Below are 17,500 nucleotides of genomic sequence, written 5' to 3' on the forward strand. Positions count from 1 at the left end.
CCTGAAGTGTGTTAGTCTTCCGTAGTCACTGCCAATATGTCAGGCTGGGATATGTCCCTGGATGAGGCTCCTGGACCTAAGAACTCGAGAGCACAACCAGCACAAGTCCGTTCTCAACCAAGTGCCGTCTGAGAATCTCTGAGAGCCCAGCAGTCTACAAGCCCCCAGCCCAGCCTCCCGGTGACATGACAGTCTCCCAGGGGCGGGGTCTCATTGGTTAATCTCGTTACGTGACCACAGCCCGCCAATCGCCAGCCTGCTGGCGCCTTCAGGGTTTTGGCGCACTTTTATCGGTTCGTCTCCATTTTGTATACACTAAGGGTAAGGTGTACCCTTATACACTAAGATAAGGTGTACCCTTATACACTAAGATAAGGTGTACCCTTATACACTAAGATAAGGTGTACCCTTATACACTAAGATAAGGTGTACCCTTATACACTAAGATAAGGTGTACCCTTATACACTAAGGTAAGGTGTACCCTTATACACTAAGGTAAGGTGTACCCTTATACACTAAGGTAAGGTGTACCCTTATACACTAAGGTAAGGTGTACCCTTATACACTAAGGTAAGGTGTACCCTTATACACTAAGGGTAAGGTGCATCCTTATACACTAAGGTAAGGTGTACCCTTATACACTAAGTAAGGTGTACCCTTATACACTAAGATAAGGTGTACCCTTATACACTAAGATAAGGTGTACCCTTATACACTAAGTTGATGTTGTTATGTTGTTAAAGATTTAGCTATTCAGGACGGAGTGTCCATATAGCACGGGCTATGGTGAGCCCGTAATTGAGTTTGGTGATATACATGATAACCTTTTTCCTGTGATATTTAGGTCTAAGTTTAAACTGGAGGAGAGGACTTCTCCTTTTTCCCTGCTTATTTTTGTCGCTTCTGTTTTATTGCACTGGTTTTAATCTTTTTTATTAACATTATCTTGGTGGCGGATGTAGATGCAGAATGCTCACTAATGAGTCCCATTCCTCAACAGCTTTTCTAATCATTGTAGTCGCGGTGGAATGTGCATCTAATGCAGCTGCTGTCGTTAGATTAATGTTGAGTTTGATGCGCAGGGCTTCAGTAGCTTCACATTCCAGTAAGTAGTGCAATAGTGGCGCCTCTGCCTCAGTTTCACAGATGTGACACTCTTTAACTATTGGGTTCATTACCTCCCAGCAGCACTTGTAACCAAGTCTGAGTCTGTGTATGGCTACTGCAATGTCTCTGGATATCTTTTTGTCAGGCTTGAAAGAGGAGTAACCAGTGGCTTGTTCATACCATATCGCAGTGGATCTTCCTTCCGCTACTTTGGCTCTGTGGCGACTTTTGATAGTTGAGAATATTTTCTTCTTGATTTGCTCCTTTATCTGTGAGAAACTTGGAGGGATTTGAACCTGTACAACAGGTAGAGCAGTGGCAGCTTTTGCTAGTGAGTCTGCCTTTTCATTACCCTTTATGCCAATGTGACTTGGTATCCAATTTAGGGTGATTGACAGCCCTCGATTATGGGCATCTTTTCCTATATGTTGAATTTCTGTGAGGAGTTGTATATTATCTCTGTGCTGACTGGATAACAATGCCTGGAGCGAAGATTTAGAGTCGTATGAATGATGACATCATGTAAATTATTCTCAATTGTATAGTTTATTGCCTCCTTCAGGGCATATAATTCTGTTGTAATGTTGAGCACCCACTATTCATGCTCCAGTAAGCTTCATGGTTGGTAGTGTAAACTGCTGCCCCAGCAGAACCTTTTTCTTGATCAACTGATCCGTCTGTGAAGATGTGAGTCGTTGTGGGTCTAGAGATAGTTTCCATTTGTTGCTCTATTACTTCCTTGAGCCTCTGCGGGTCACATGCTGATTTTTTAACTGATAATGTTTCAATGATTATCTTTAGAGTCGATTCTTCCCATGGAGGAGGCTGTCGAAAGTGTTGATATGGTCTATTTTCCCCTTTGTTTTTAATGGTCCATTTCATGTCCATTTTCTCTAAAATCTTGACCACATTATCCATCCATGAGCTTGTTCTATACTGTAGGTTTTTCTGAAAGGATCTCTGTATGCTGTCTTTGATTGACAGCTGGCGGTTGTTCCAGTAAGTTTTCCTATTATGGTGGCTATCCTTTGTTTCATCCTGTTTTCTAATGCTGGTAAATTTGTTTCCATTCTAAGGTTCTCTCTACGCGTCCATATAGGTGCTCCCAGCATTGTTCTCAGAGCATCATTTTGAGACACTTCCAGTTTCTCCCATTGGTTATCACTGAGGGATGTAAGAGCAGGAGCAGCATAGTCGATGAGTGACCTAACTGCTTGAACGTAGTACATTTTGAGTACTGGTAGAGATGCACCCTCTCTAAGACTGGTCAGAGAGCGCAAAGCTGAGTTTCTGGCTTTACAGCGTTGCCGAAGATATTCAATTTCTTGAGTGAATTTCAACTGGTTGTCTATTATGACTCCTAGGTATTGAAAAGAGGTAACCCACTCAATTTCTTGTCCTTGTATTGCCAGTCTGATGTCTTGAGTTCTCATTTTAACGGCCATTGCTTTTGTTTTTTGCTGTTTATTTTCACTGCTATGCGTTCCGCTTCCTTGCTGATAATATCTAGGCATTTTTGTGCATGGTTCCTTGCCCTTTGCCATTGATGATGACCACAAAGTCGTCTGCATAGTTAAGAAGTTTGGCTTTTGGTAGCTTGAGCTTCATGAATTGTTCCATGAGACAGTTGAAGAGGAAGGGGCTTAGTATTCCTCCCTGCGGAGTTCCATTTTCCAGCCTCTTTAAGGTCGATGTTTTTCCTTGGAATTTGACTTTAGCTTCTCGGTTAAGCAGGCTTCCTTTGGCAAAAGCAAGAGCGTGTCCTTTGATTTCCTTATCCACAAGGCAGCACAGTGTAGCTGGAGCATTGGCTAGCTCGAAGGCTTTTTCAAGGTCTAGAAAAATAAGGATTCCAGGTTTGTCATTGATTTTATCCAGGAGGGAGGTAAGGCATTCTGTGGTTCCAACACCTTTTCTGTAAGCAAACATATTTTGGTATAGTGGATTGGCTTTCCATTCAATTCAATTAAGAGCCATTCTTCTGCAGTTTTAGCCAGACAGCTTGTTAATGAGATGGTCTTGGATTTCCTGGGCTTTAGGTTTTGGAATGGGAGCTATAATTGCAGCGATCCGCTCCGAGGACATTATCAGGTGGGGAGTTTGACTGGGGCGGTACATCTGTCAAATGACTAACGCAGGTGTCCTAAGGCCAGCTCAGCGTGGACAGAAACCTCGCGTAGAGCAAAAGGGTATTGTCCGTATTATATAGAGTAAACCCAACTTATTATATAATATAGAATTCAACTTATTTATAGCACCCCAATACCATGAACTTCTATTTTTTTAATTAGTCTTTCATGTTGGCACTGTATCAAAAGCTTTGCTACAGTCAAGGTACACAACATGACAATCCTTACCACTATCAACTGCCTCAACTATGCTGGAATAAAAAGTTAGCAAATTTGTTAAACATGAACGGCCAATTTGTAAAACCATGTTGCGACTCATTTATTAATTTATGTTTTTCAAGATGGAGACGAATTGTATTTGCAATTATTGATTTCAAGTAACTTTCCCACAATAGACGTTAGGCTAATTGGTCGATAGTTTGACGCAAGTGATCTATCTCCTTTCTTAAAAATTGGTACCACATTAGCTACCTTCCATGACTCTGGCACTCTGCCTGACTCTATTGATTTATTAAATATGGTAGACAGTGGCTCGGAAAGCTCCTCTTTGCATTCTTTAAGCACCCTGGCAAACACTTCATCCGGCCCTGGGGGATTTGTTTGGTTTTAGTTTTTCTAATTGTTTAATTACATCCTCCCTGGTAACTGCTAAACTAGTCAACCTGTCCTCATCCCCACCCACATAGACTTGTTCGGCTGAAGGCATATTGTTAAGTTCTTCTTTAGTAAATACAGATACAAAATATTTGTTAAAAATGCTACTCATCTCCTTGTCATTATCCGTTATTTGACCTGTCTCAGATTTTAATGGACCTATCCTTTCCCTAGCCTTAGTTCGATATAACTGAAAAAACACCTTTAGGATTTGACTTTGCTTGCTCTGCTATGCGAACTTCATAGTGTGTTTTTGCTTTACTAATCTCTTTTTTAACATTTCTAACCAGTTGTATGAATTCCTGTTCAAAACTGACTTCCCCATTCTTAATCCTTTTGTACCAAGCTCTCTTTTTACCTATAAGGTTCTTTAAATTATTTGTTATCCACTTTGGGTCATTAGTATTCGATCTATTCAATTTGTATGGTATATTACGTTCCTGTGATTTGTTTAGGAATATTCCTAAATAAGTTATATATTAAATCCACATCTAAATCTCCTTTTACGTCACCTATCGCTGGGTTCATGTCTCCGCTCCAAGACCGGCCCCACACCCCATACCCAAGACTTTCCAATCAATTTGACCCAAAAAATTTCTTAGGCTATTAAATCAGCTTTTCGAAAATCTGGCACTTTAACAGAATTTTCTCCTACAGGTCTATTCCATTCCATGCTAAATCTGATTACTTTGTGATCACTGTTCCCTAGCTCACTCCCTATTTCGATGTCATTAATTTGTGTTTCCCTGTTAGTTAACACTAAATCTAAAATATTATTTTCCCGCGGTTGGTTCCTTAATGTGTTGCGTAAGAAAGCAATCGTCAATTAATTCTAGAAAATCTTCTGCTTCACTATTCCCTGTTTTGTTCACCCAGTTTATTCCACTAAAATTAAAGTCACCCATGACATAAATACTGTTAGATCTAGATGCTCTAGATATTTCATCCCATAGATGCTTTGCTTCCATTTTGTCTAAATTTGGTGGCCTATATATAACTCCTATTATAATATTATTTGCTTTTACGTTTTAATTCTATCCAAATAGTTTCTGTGTGTGGCTTAGTTTTGATTCCCTCTTTGAGACTACATTTCAAATTGTCCCTAACATATATGGCTACTCCACCTCCTCGTCTAATATATCTATCTGTGTGAAATAGTTTAAATCCATTTATCTGATATTCAGCTAATAGTTCTCTATTTTCTACATTCATCACGTTTCGGTAAGTGCAATAATATATATTTTTTCTGTGCTGACAAGAGCATTTAATTCATTAATTTTATTTCTTAGACTTCTACTGTTAGTGTAATATATCCTAAGTGAATTGTTATTTTGAGGTCCTTTTCTTTCCCTGATCATTTTGCCAATTCTTTTCTCCCACGAAACACATACTTTTATTACCTCCTTCTTCCAAATCAATTCCCATACCACTATCTACTAACAGTTTAAACCCAAACAAACACTCTCTAACCACTGGTTCCAACTAGTTCGCAACAGCAACAACCCCAGCCCTCGATAGATGCACCCCATCACGAGCATACATTTCATTTCTTCCATAAAAGTGTTCCCAGTTGTCTATGAAAGATATTGCATTTGATTTGCAATATCTTTCCAGCCGGCAATTGACACCAAGTGCCCTCGACATCCATTCATTTCCCACTTCCTTTCTTGGAAGAATGCCACATATGATCGGGATTCCTCCCTTGCTCCTAACTAATTCAATGGCTGTCCTGAATCTCTGTATTAGTTCCTCACTCCTAACTCGCCCAACATCATTACTCCCTACACTAATACAAATAATGCGTTTGTTCCCATTTCCCGTCATAATATCATTCATGTTTCCAACAATATCACCAATTCCAGCTCGAACTTGTTCAGACTTGTTCGGCTGAAGGCATATTGTTAAGTTCTTCTTTAGTAAATACAGATATAAAATATTTGTTAAAAATACTACTCATCTCCTTGTCATTATCCGTTATTTGACCAGTCTCAGATTTTAATGGACCTATCCTTTCCCTAGTCTTAGTTCGATTTAACTGAAAAAAAACTTTAGGATTTGACTTTGCTTGCTCTGCTATGCGAACTACATAGTTTCTTTTTGCTTTCCTAATCTCTTTTTTAACATTTCTAACCAGTTGTATGAATTCCTGTTCTAAACTGACTTCCCCATTCTTAATCCTTTTGTACCGAGCTCTCTTTTTACCTATAAGGTTCTTTAAATTATTTGTTATCCACTTTGGGTCATTAGTATTCGATCTATTCAATTTGTATGGTATACTACGTTCCTATGCTCTGTTTAGAATATTCTTAAATAAGTTATATATTAAATCCACATCGAAATCCCCTTTTACGTCACCTATCGCTGGGTTCATGTCTCGCTCCAAGACCTGGCCCACATCCCATACCCAAGACTTTCCAATCTATTTGACCCAAAAAATTTCTTAGGCTATTAAAATCAGCTTTTCGAAAATCTGGCACTTTAACAGAATTTTCCCGTACAGGTCTATTCCATTCTATGCTAAATCTGATTTCTTTGTGATCACTGTTCCCTAGCTCATTCCCTATTTCGATGTCATTAATTTGTGTTTCCCTGTTAGTTAACACTAAATCTAAAATATTATTTTCCCGCGTTGGTTCCTTAATGTGTTGCGTAAGAAAGCAATCGTCAATTAATTCTAGAAAATCTTCTGCTTCACTATTCCCTGTTTTGTTCACCCAGTTTATTCCACTAAAATTAAAGTCACCTATGACATAAATACTGTTAGAACTAGATGCTCTAGATATTTCATCCCATAGATGCTTTGCTTCCATTCTGTCTAAATTTGGTGGCCTATATATAACTCCTATTATAATATTATTTGCTTTTTCGTATACTTCTATCCAAATAGTTTCTGTGTGTGGCTCAGTTTTGATTCCCTCTTTGAGACTACATTTCAAATTGTCCCTAACATATATGGCTACTCCCCCTCCTCGTCTAATATATCTATCTGTGTACCTAATACTTTATACATTTCAGGTGTAGCAATTTATGACTGTTAGGTTGACTTTAGATTACATAGGTGTTTTATGCGCAAATTCATACTCGTAATGGTTTGTTGTCTAATAATCTTTGCTATATCCTGTGTTTTCCACTTTATTCTCGTCCCTACAGAGTTTCTCACTCAGACAGATCACCCCCTCGGGTACTCTGGTTATTTGGTCTGTCTCCGGGCTATTACGCTCAAATCTTTACATTCCAAATGTAGGAAGACGTACCGGACTTTAGTTCCTTTCGCATCTAGGATTTCACTGTACGTTTGGGTCCTGTACAGCAGTTCTTGTCAATACTGACACTCTGCACCCCTACGCATAACTCCCTTAAGGTCAGAGATCATAATACTTACCCAGGTAGGGAGTTTACCATTCTTTTCCAGAGAACAAAGAATTGTAACTCTAAGTATTACCAAGTCTTAATAGGAGACCTCTTGCCCTTATCATTGTCATTTGTACAGTACCGGGTATAGAAATTCTTACATCCCTTTGTACTGCCTCGAAACATTTTGTTTCACTGTTTATGATTTAATTACTCCATTTAATTCTTATAATCTTATCTTGCCTTATTATAATTGTAATTCCACACGGGATAGTTAAAGCTGACAGTCTTGCTACGTCATTTTGTCAATCTACCAACTCGTACGTTGGTTCACTTGCAGAAGGAGATTCTCTATATTTTGCTTGTCTTTAATTCATTCACAAAATTTAAACTCGCAGCATTTCGTCATAATCCAGAAGATGAAGTAGGAACCCTGATCCGTGCTACTAAGGCGGGACTGCTGACTCTCACTATTGAATAACACCTTTTTCCTCCTCATGGAGCCATTAAAACTGACCTCCATAATATGATTCTAGATTTCCTGGTAGACAACGACAGATTCACATCGACGGCGCACGAACAATATTTAATTGCAGATAAGGCCGCCCTGACAGCCATAAAGTTGAAGATATAGTTAGCCAACATAGAACGTGAACGACAGAAGGAAGCTCTTCAGGTAGGAGAACGGGAAGCAGAAGCAGCCCTCCAAAAAGAACAACTTGAACTTAAACTCCAAATCGCTGAACAACGAGTTGCATTGGAACGTGAACGTGACCAAGAGAGACTAGAGCTCCGACGTCAAGAGCTTGTCTTTGAAACCTCCCACGTCACTCAGCGCCAGGAAACAGAAGCTAAACTCCCGGTACATTTCAATGTTTCTCACGCCATTAAGTTAATGCCGCCTTTTGTAGAAACTGAGGTGGATGCATTATTTACCTCATTTGAGGCTCTAGCTAACCTAACTCAGCTGACCTCAGGATCAGTGGTCTGTACTTCTCAAATCTCATTTGACAGGTAGAGCTACCTTGATCCTCAGCTCTCTAGCTACAGAGACTGACTATCTTGTGTTGAAACAGGTAGTGCTTGATGCCTACCTTCTATCAGAAGAGTTACATACGTAGATTTAGGAACAACATCAAGTCTAGTGCTACTACGTATTTAGAATTCGCTTAAAATAAAAAAAAGATATCACATGAAGTGGCTGGAATCAGCCCAAATCAACATCTTTGCAGATCTCCTCAACCTTATCTTGATGGAAGAATTCCTTCGTCGTGTTCCTACTCCTATACGTCGCTACCTTTCAGACAAAGGAGAGACCGACCTTACTAAGTGTGCACAGCTGGATGACACCTATAGACTAATTCACCGATCGTCATCAGACACATCTCCCAGTACGTCATCTTGGTCCAGTCCTGCTATAGTGAGTTCTGCTGATGTGGACTACTCCTTATACTGCGGATACTGCAACGTGTATGGGCATTCCATAAAAATGTGTACCAATCCTCACTGTAAGTCCAGCAGTGAGGCCCACAAGCCCAACCACCTCCTCCTCAACCTCATAAATCAGTTATGAATATTCATGTGCCCCTTCTGATTTTTCTCTCTTCCACAGACACCTAACCCCGGAACTGTCTCTGCCAGCGGTGGAGATTCGGAGGGAAGGATACAAGTGAACATCTTGAGGAACACAGCTGCTCTACAATCGATACTCCTCAAAACAGCTGCACCCAACGTCACCTACACCGGAGAAACCGTCCTCATCACTCACCTCACTGCAACCATTCCATACCCTCTCGCTAGAGTCCACCTGGATTGCTCGTTCATTCGTGGTGAAGTCCAAGTCACCATCAGGGAGAATACTTTCCCCAGGATAGGAATTCAACTACTCCTGGACAACGACTTGGCAGAAGATCAACATCCCACGACCCTCATCATCAGTGTCAACCCACAGGTATTTGACTCTTCCATGGATAACCCTGTTATGATATACGTTGCAAAGGAGGTTCATTCGACCAACGATTCAGAGGACAATTCCCAGCCAGTCAAGTTGACGACTCGTGCTAAAGCCACACGACTGACCAGAAGCTCCAGCTTTCCCTCAAGATTCTTAGGGCCTCCCACCGAATCTCATCTTGGTGGAGTTCCGTAAGTTGCAGATAAAAGATCTATCTCTAACACCTGTATTCTTTCAGGCCCAGACTCAATCAGATTCTATCTCTGGGCTTTTCTTAGATAATCATATCTTCTATCGTAGATTCAGACCCAGAAAGTTAAAGGAAGAAGACGATTGGGCTAACGTCGACCAGCTGGTAGTCCCTACCAGCTTACGGCCAGAGATCATGTGTTTGGCCTCATGGCCTCTCTCTAACTTGGGAGAGAAGTGAGAGAGTTTGAAGGGAAGAGAAGTTTGGAGGGATACAAACAAGTATTCGTGCAGAGGGACAGGACAAAGGAGGAGAGAGCCAGGGCAGCAGAGGCAAGGAGGAAGCGCAGGGAGAGAGGATTAAACCAGGAAATCGCAGCCCCCAACACAACAGTCCCAGAGACAAGAGGGGAACCCAAGACCAGCATCCCAGCAACACCAGAGGGGAGGGCAACACCACCACCCCCCTCTGCATAGAAACCCTCCCTTTCCCTCACCGTACCTGCCCCCATCCAACCCTCCCTCCCCCCAACCCCATTCTGACCCTGTCACCCCTCTCCCATTCCCATCATGTCCCCCCTCCCACCTTTCCCCCCCCCTGTCCCCACTCCCCCTTCATCCCATACCCTTCCTATCCCTCCTCCCCCTCACCCCACATCCTCCATGTCCCCCCCCTATCTCCTTAACCCTACACCTTACCTGTCCCCCCTTCCCTTATACCACCACCCCCCACCCCAAAATCCTCTGAGACCCTGCAAACCACCTCACAGATCTTCTCACCCACGGAAGAACTTTTCACACCAGCAGAATGCTCGCCAAGAAGGGAACAAGAAAATGACCAGAAGAAAGTGAGCTTCAAGGCAATGTACACTAACACAGATGGGATTACAAATAAAGCAAGTGAACTCGGAGAATGGACACTAGAAGGAAACCCAGACATAATAGCACTCACAGAAACAAAGCTAACGAAAACCATAACAAATGCAGTGTTTCCACAGGGCTACTATGTAGTGAGGAAAGAGAGAGAAGGGAAGAGGAGGAGGTGGTGTGGCTTTGCTAATAAGAGAAGGTTGGAGTTTTGATAAGATGGTAATTCAGAATTGTGAAGGTTTCTGTGACTACATATCAGGCACCATAGCAACTGGAGGACAGAAAATTATAGTAGTAGTCATATATAACCCCCCACCGAACGACAGAAGATCCAGACAGGAATACGATAGAAACAACTTGGCCACCATCAATATAATAGAGAGAGCAGCTTCCGTGGCTAGCAGGAACGGATCCAGACTACTAATCATGGGAGACTTCAACCATGGGAAGATAGATTGGGGGAACAGAGACTCACATGGAGGACCAGACACATGGAGAGCTAAGCTGCTGGATGTGGCAAAAAGAAACCTTCTAAGTCAACACGTCAAGGGACCGACAAGAACGAGAGGAGGGGATGAACCAGCCTTGCTCGAACTGATATTTACCCTAAATGAGTCGGGTATAAGGGAAGTTAAGTTGGAAGCCCCATTGGGAATGAGTGATCATAGTGTATTGAGCTTTGAATACCTGGTTGAGCTAGGAATTATCACCCCTAAAAAAGAACTGGGAAACAAAAGTCTGGCGTACCGAAAGGGAAACTATGAAGAGATGAATAAATTTCTAAGGGATATTCATTGGGACACAGAACTCAGAACCAAGTCCGTACAAGTCATGATGGACTATGTCACCCAAAAGTGTCAGGAGGCTGTAAGCACGTTTGTCAAAGCCTGACAGGAATAAACAGAGAAGCAAAAGAAGAATCCGTGGTTTAATAGGGAATGTATGAAAGCAAAGGAGCTGAACAAAAGGGCATGGAGGAACTTCCGTAATAACAGAACACCAGAAAGCAGAGAGAGATACCAGAGAACCAGGAACGAGCATGTTAGTGTGAGAAGAGCAGCTGAGAAAAGGTATGAAAATGATATAGCTAATAAAGTCAAGACCGAACCAAAGTTACTACACAGTCACATCAGGAGGAAGACAACAGTGAAGGAACAGGTGATGAATGTTGGAAATTTCCAACACTAATAGGCTACTATTGTATTATAATAAATCATTATTATTATATACAAACTACAGTAGTCACTAAATTTACTAACAGTAGTGTCTACATAAACTAACCATTGCATCTGCGTATTAATGCTATAATTCTCACGAAAGAGAGCAGCAACATTGCGTCAGATAATGTCTAGTTAAACACATTTATTACCAATGTGTTAGAGAATTGAATGTGGTTCTCTAAAAACATCAGTATTCCGTGTGATAATTACTTACGGATAACATTACTCCCAATAATCTTGAATCGAGAGTTATTAGTTAAATTATTCTGTAGTAACATTTTCTTCAATCTCACACGAATGTCATAAAGAGAAATAAAATCTTCTCTATTTCTCGTTTAACACCATAAAACGAGAATGCGATAATATTTAAACCCCTATAATTGCAACCCAGTCCTCATTAAATTATTTCATCCATAATCGTGCGAAAAGGAATTATTCGTGATTAATAAATTCTGTGGTGAATGCGAGAGCCGGGTTGAGGGAGGCGGCGACGCCATTGTTGAGCGAGCGTGCCTGGACAACGGAGGAGAGAGGAGGGTCCTGGCGTGAAGAGTGGCGAGACACGTGGCGATTGGGAGTTATCAGCAAGAATTACACTGATACCCAACTAATAGTGAATAATTATTCTTCCACGTGCTCCATAGTGCTCAGCCAACCAATAACGCGTCTATAATTAAAGCCAAAACCCACAAATACGCGTACAACGACGTGAACGTTTGGGACTGGCAGACGCGATATCGGCAGACTTCAGTATTATATACACTCACGTTAAGTATAGTTTCTTTCTTGATGCATCATTTAAGATCGTATATTTGTGAGTAGTCTGTCGTTACAAAGTGAGACGACCCCATATCCAACGTTAGTACCACATCGGCATTTCTTCCATTTTCATGAATATTGAGATTAAAAGTAGCCTATTCCAATGCTACTTAATATTCTTTAATTTCCAGCTCGTATGTGAGGAGTCATCGAGTCGTTTTCTTCATTCGTGCTATTCACCTCTAATTTCTTCTATGTGGAGATGCTGAGATCACGAGGACGAATCACAAAGCGATGTCATAGAAATCGTCTTAAAGCGAAGACTCTTTGTACCAATTTAATTCTTCCAATTTAGTTCTTATACAAATTTTGTAGGATCATTATATTAAATATTATTACCAGATATGATGATTGGAAGTACATGTGTTTGCTTAGACGGTTGCTCCGTAATTTAATAATCATCAATATTTATAATTTGAGTTTACATATTTGAATCTACAGTATTTTAGATCATAATATTATTTACTCAGCAATGAATTGGTGACGAACCACACTAGTTCCTAGACGTATATGAAGTTCTAGTAATACCCCCCCCCCCAATGTAGGTGTTTGAGGCTCTCACTTTAGTTAAGTAATCATACAGTCTATTCATTATTTCAAGTGATTATCCTTTCTAATAATTGTCCATAGACACTGGTTCTCTAGTGTTATTCTAATGATCACTTTTATTAGTTTTCCCTCTTTTCTCAAAAGTGGGTGGTCCTTCGTTATTAAATTAAATAAGTAAATAATTGAATAATTGAGTCAAGCCCTAGATATCCCACAATGAAACTTAGGATTGGCGAGGACAGGTACACAGAGAATGACAAAGAGGTGTGTGAAGAACTCAACAAAAGGTTCCACGAGGTCTTTACAATAGAACAGGGAGAATTCACGGCGCTAGGAGAGGTGGCAGCAAACCAGGTGACCTTGGAAAGGTTCGAAATTACAAAAGATGAGGTCAAGAAGCGCATAATAGCGCTGGACGTGAGAAAAGCTGTTGGGCTGGAAGGAATCTCACCATGGGTATTGAAAGAGTGTGCAGCAGCACTTTGCTTGCCACTCTCCATAGTGTATAGTAGGTCACTGGAAACGGGAGACCTACCAGAAATATGGAAGACTGCTAATGTAGTACCAATATACAAAAAGGATGACAGACAAAAGGCACTAAACTACAGGCCAGTGTTTTTAACTTGTATTCCATGCAAAGTGATGGAGAAGATTGTGAGAAAAAAACTAGTAATGCATCAGGAGAGAAGAGACTTCGTGACAACCCAGCAACATGGGTTCAGGGAAGGTAAATCTTGCCTTACAGGCTTGATAGAATTCTACAATCAGGTGACAAAGATTAAGCAAGAAAGAGAAGGATGGGCGGACTGCATTTTTTTGGACTGTCGGAAAGCTTTTGACACAGTACCCCATAAAAGATTGATGTATAAGCTGGGGAAACAGGCAGGAGTAACTGGTAGGGCGCTCCAGTGGATAAGGGAGTACCTAAGCAATAGGAAGCAGAGAGTTACAGTGAGGGGTGAGACCTCAGAATGGCGTGAAGTCACCAGTGGAGTCCCACAGGTCTCTGTACTCGGACTTATCCTGTTTCTGATATACGTAAATGATCTCCCAGAGGGTATAGACTCATTCCTCTCAATGTTTGCTGACGATGCCAAAATTATGAGAAGGATTAAGACAGAGGAGGACAACTTGAGGCTTCATGAAGACCTGGACAAGCTGCAGGAATGGTCGAACTAATGGTTGTTAGAGTTTAACCCAAGCAAATGTAATGTAACGAAGATAGGGGTAGGAAGCAGGAGACCAGATACAAGGTATCATTTGGGAGATGAATTACTTCAAGATTCAGAGAGAAAAAACCTGCGGGTTAATATCACGCCAGACCTGTCCCCAGAAGCTCATATCAAGAGGATAACATCAGCAGCATATGCCAGGTTGTCTAACATAAGAACGGCCTCTAGAAACTAGTGTACGGAATCTTTCAGAAGAGTATATACCACATATGTCAGACCAATCCTGGAGTATGCGGCTCCAGCATGGAGTCCATATCTAGTCAAGCATAAGACTAAACTGGAAAAGGTTCAAAGGTTTGCCACCAGACTACTACCCAAGCTGAGAGGTATGAGCTACGAGGAGAGACTACGGGAATTAAACCTCACTTTGTTGGAAGACAGAAGAGTTAGGACATGATCACCACATTCAAGATTCTCAAGGGAATCGACAGGGTTGATAAAGACAGGCTATTTAACACAAGGGGCACACGCACTAGGGGATACAGGTGGAAACTGAGTGCCCAAATGAACCACAGAGATATTAGAAAGAACTTTTTTAGTGTCAGAGTGGTTGACAAATTGAATGCATTAGGAAGTGATGTGGTGGAGGCTGACTCCATACACAGTTTCAAGTGTAGATATGATAGAGCCCGATAGGCACAGGAATCTGTACACCTGTTGATTGACGGTTGAGAGGCAGGACCAAAGAGCCAGAGCTCAACCCCTGCAAGCACAACTAGGTGAGTACACACACACACAAACATACACACACTCAATACAATGTGTGCAATACAAAATTCCTCTGGAAGAATTCCTCTGGAGGAATACAAAAAAGTATTTCCCTCTGTATTTCTCCAGAGGGACTGAATGAAGGAGAAGAGAGCCATGATGACAGAAGCAAGGAAGAAGTGCAGGGAGAGAGGAGTAAACAAAGAAATCACAGCTCCAAACACAACAGTCCCAGAAACAAGAGGGGAACCTACAACAAGCATCCCAGAAACACCAGAGGGGAGGGCAACACCACCACCTTCCTCTGCATAGAAACCCTCCCTACCCCTCACCCACCCTTCCCCCACTCAACTGCTCACTCAACCCTCACTCCCCTTGGTACTGTGTCAAAGCTTTCTGACAATCCAAGAAAATGCAGTCTGCCCAGCCTTCTCTTTCTTGCTTAACGTTTGTCACCTGGTCGTAGAATTCAATTAAGCCTGACAAGCAAGATTTACCTTCCCTGAACCCATGTTGGCAATTTGTCACAAAGTCCCTGCTCTCCAGATATGTTACTAGGTTTTTTCTCACGATCTTCTCTATCACCTTGCATGGTATACAAGTCAAGGACACTGGCCAGTAGTTCAGTGCCTCTTGCCTGTCGCCCTTTTTGTATATTGGGACCACATTCGCCGTCTTCCATGTTTCAGGTAGGTCTCCCATCTCCAGTGACCTACTATACACTATAGAGAGTGGCAAGCAAAGTGCCTCTGCACACTCTTTCAGTACCCATGGTGAGATCCCAGCTGGACCAACAGCCTTTCTAACATCCAGATCCAGCAGGTGTCTCTTGACCTCCTCTCTCGTAATTTCGAACCCTTCCAAGGCCGCCTGGTTTATTTCCCTTTTTCCTAGCACAGTGACCTCACCTTGTTCTATTGTGAAGCCCTCCTGGAGCCTCTTGTTGAGTTCTTCACTCACCTCTTTGTTATTCTCTGTCGTTTTCCTCCTGATGTGACTGTGGAGTGTCTTTGGTTTGGTCGTGGGTTTGTTGCTATATCATTTTCATAATTTTTCTGTTTCTCTTCTCACCCTAACATGCTCATTACTGGTTCTCTGGTATCTCTCTCTGCTTTTTGGTGTTCTGTTATTCTGGATGTTCCTCCACGCCCTTTTGTTCAGTCCCTTTGCTTCCATTCATGCCCTATTATACAATGGATTCTTCTTTTGCTTCTCGGATTTTTCCCTTTGGGCTGGGATGAACCTATTTACTGCCTCCTGACACTTTTGGGTGACATAGTCCATCATATGTTGTACAGACTTAGCTCTGAGATCTGTCCCATAGTATTTCCCTCAGGAAACTTCTTATTTCCTCATAGTTTCCATTTCGGTATGCCAGTCTTTTGTTTCCTAGTTCTTTTTTGAGGGAGATAATGCCTAGCTCTACCAGGTACTCAAAATTCAACACACTGTGGTCACTCATTCCAAAGGGTGCTTCCATCCTAACTTCCCTTATATCCCACTCATTTAGGGTAAATATCAAATCGAACATAGCTGATTCATGTTCTCCTCTCATTCTTGTTGGTTCCTTGAGGTGCTGGCTTAGAAAGTTTCTTGTTGCCACGTCCAGCAGCTTAGCTCTCCATGTTTCTGGTCCTCCATGCGGGTCTCTGTTCTCCCAATCAATCTTCCCGTGGTTGAAGGCACTCATGATTAGTAGTCCAGATCCATTTCTGCTAGCAACAGAAACTGCTCTTTTTATTATGTTAATGGTGGCCATGTTGTTTTTATTATATTCCTGTCTGGGTCTTCTGTCATTTGGCGGTGGATTATATATGACTATGACTATAAATTTTTGTCCTCCAGTTGTTATGGTACCTGCTATGTAGTCACTGAAACCTTCGCAGCCCTGAATAACCATCTCCTCAAAATCCCAGCCTTTTCTTACCAGCAGAGCTGCACCACCACCACCACCTCTTCCTTCTCTCTCTTTCCTCATAACATAATAGTCCTGTGGGAACATTGCATTTGTTATCGTTTTCGTTAGCTTTGTTTCTGTGAGTGCTATTATGTCTGGGTTTTCTTCAAGTACCCATTCTCCAAGTTCATTTTCTATATTTGTAATTCCATCTATGTTAGTGTACAGTACCTTGAGGCTCATTTTCTTCTGTCCCTTCTCAAATCGCCTCCATGGTGAGTGTTCTGAGAGAGGGGGAAGCTGTTCCATGGGTGTGAGGAATTGTGAGGTAGATAACAGGGTCTCAGAGAATACTGGGGTGAGGGGCAGGGAGTCAAGTAAAGGAGGGGGGGAGGGGGACAGGGAGGGTATGGGATGAAGGGGGATGGAGGCCAGGAAGGAAAAGGGGGGAAGGGGGACATGGTGAGAGGAGGGGATGGGTAGAAGGGTGGGAATGGGGTGTGGGGGGAGGGAGATTTGGCTGAGCTTTTGAGTGGGAGCAGGGAGGGTTCGGGGCTGGGTGGTTCTCTATGCAGAGGAGGGTGGTGTGGTTGCCCTCCTCTCTTGTGTTTCTGGGTGGCTGGTTGTGGGTTCCCCCCTCACCTCTGGGGATGTTGTGTTGGGAGCAGTGATTTCCTGGTTTTCCCCTCTCACCCTGCATTTCTTCTTTGCTTCTGGCGCCATTGCTGTCTCCTCCCTCATCATGTCCCTCTGGAGGAATACTTTTTTAAATTCTCTTACATATTGAAGTTGGCTCTTCCTTAATAGAATCATCTTCTTT

Source organism: Procambarus clarkii, chromosome 57 (genome assembly GCF_040958095.1).
Source record: "Procambarus clarkii isolate CNS0578487 chromosome 57, FALCON_Pclarkii_2.0, whole genome shotgun sequence".
Lineage (NCBI taxonomy): Eukaryota > Metazoa > Arthropoda > Malacostraca > Decapoda > Cambaridae > Procambarus > Procambarus clarkii.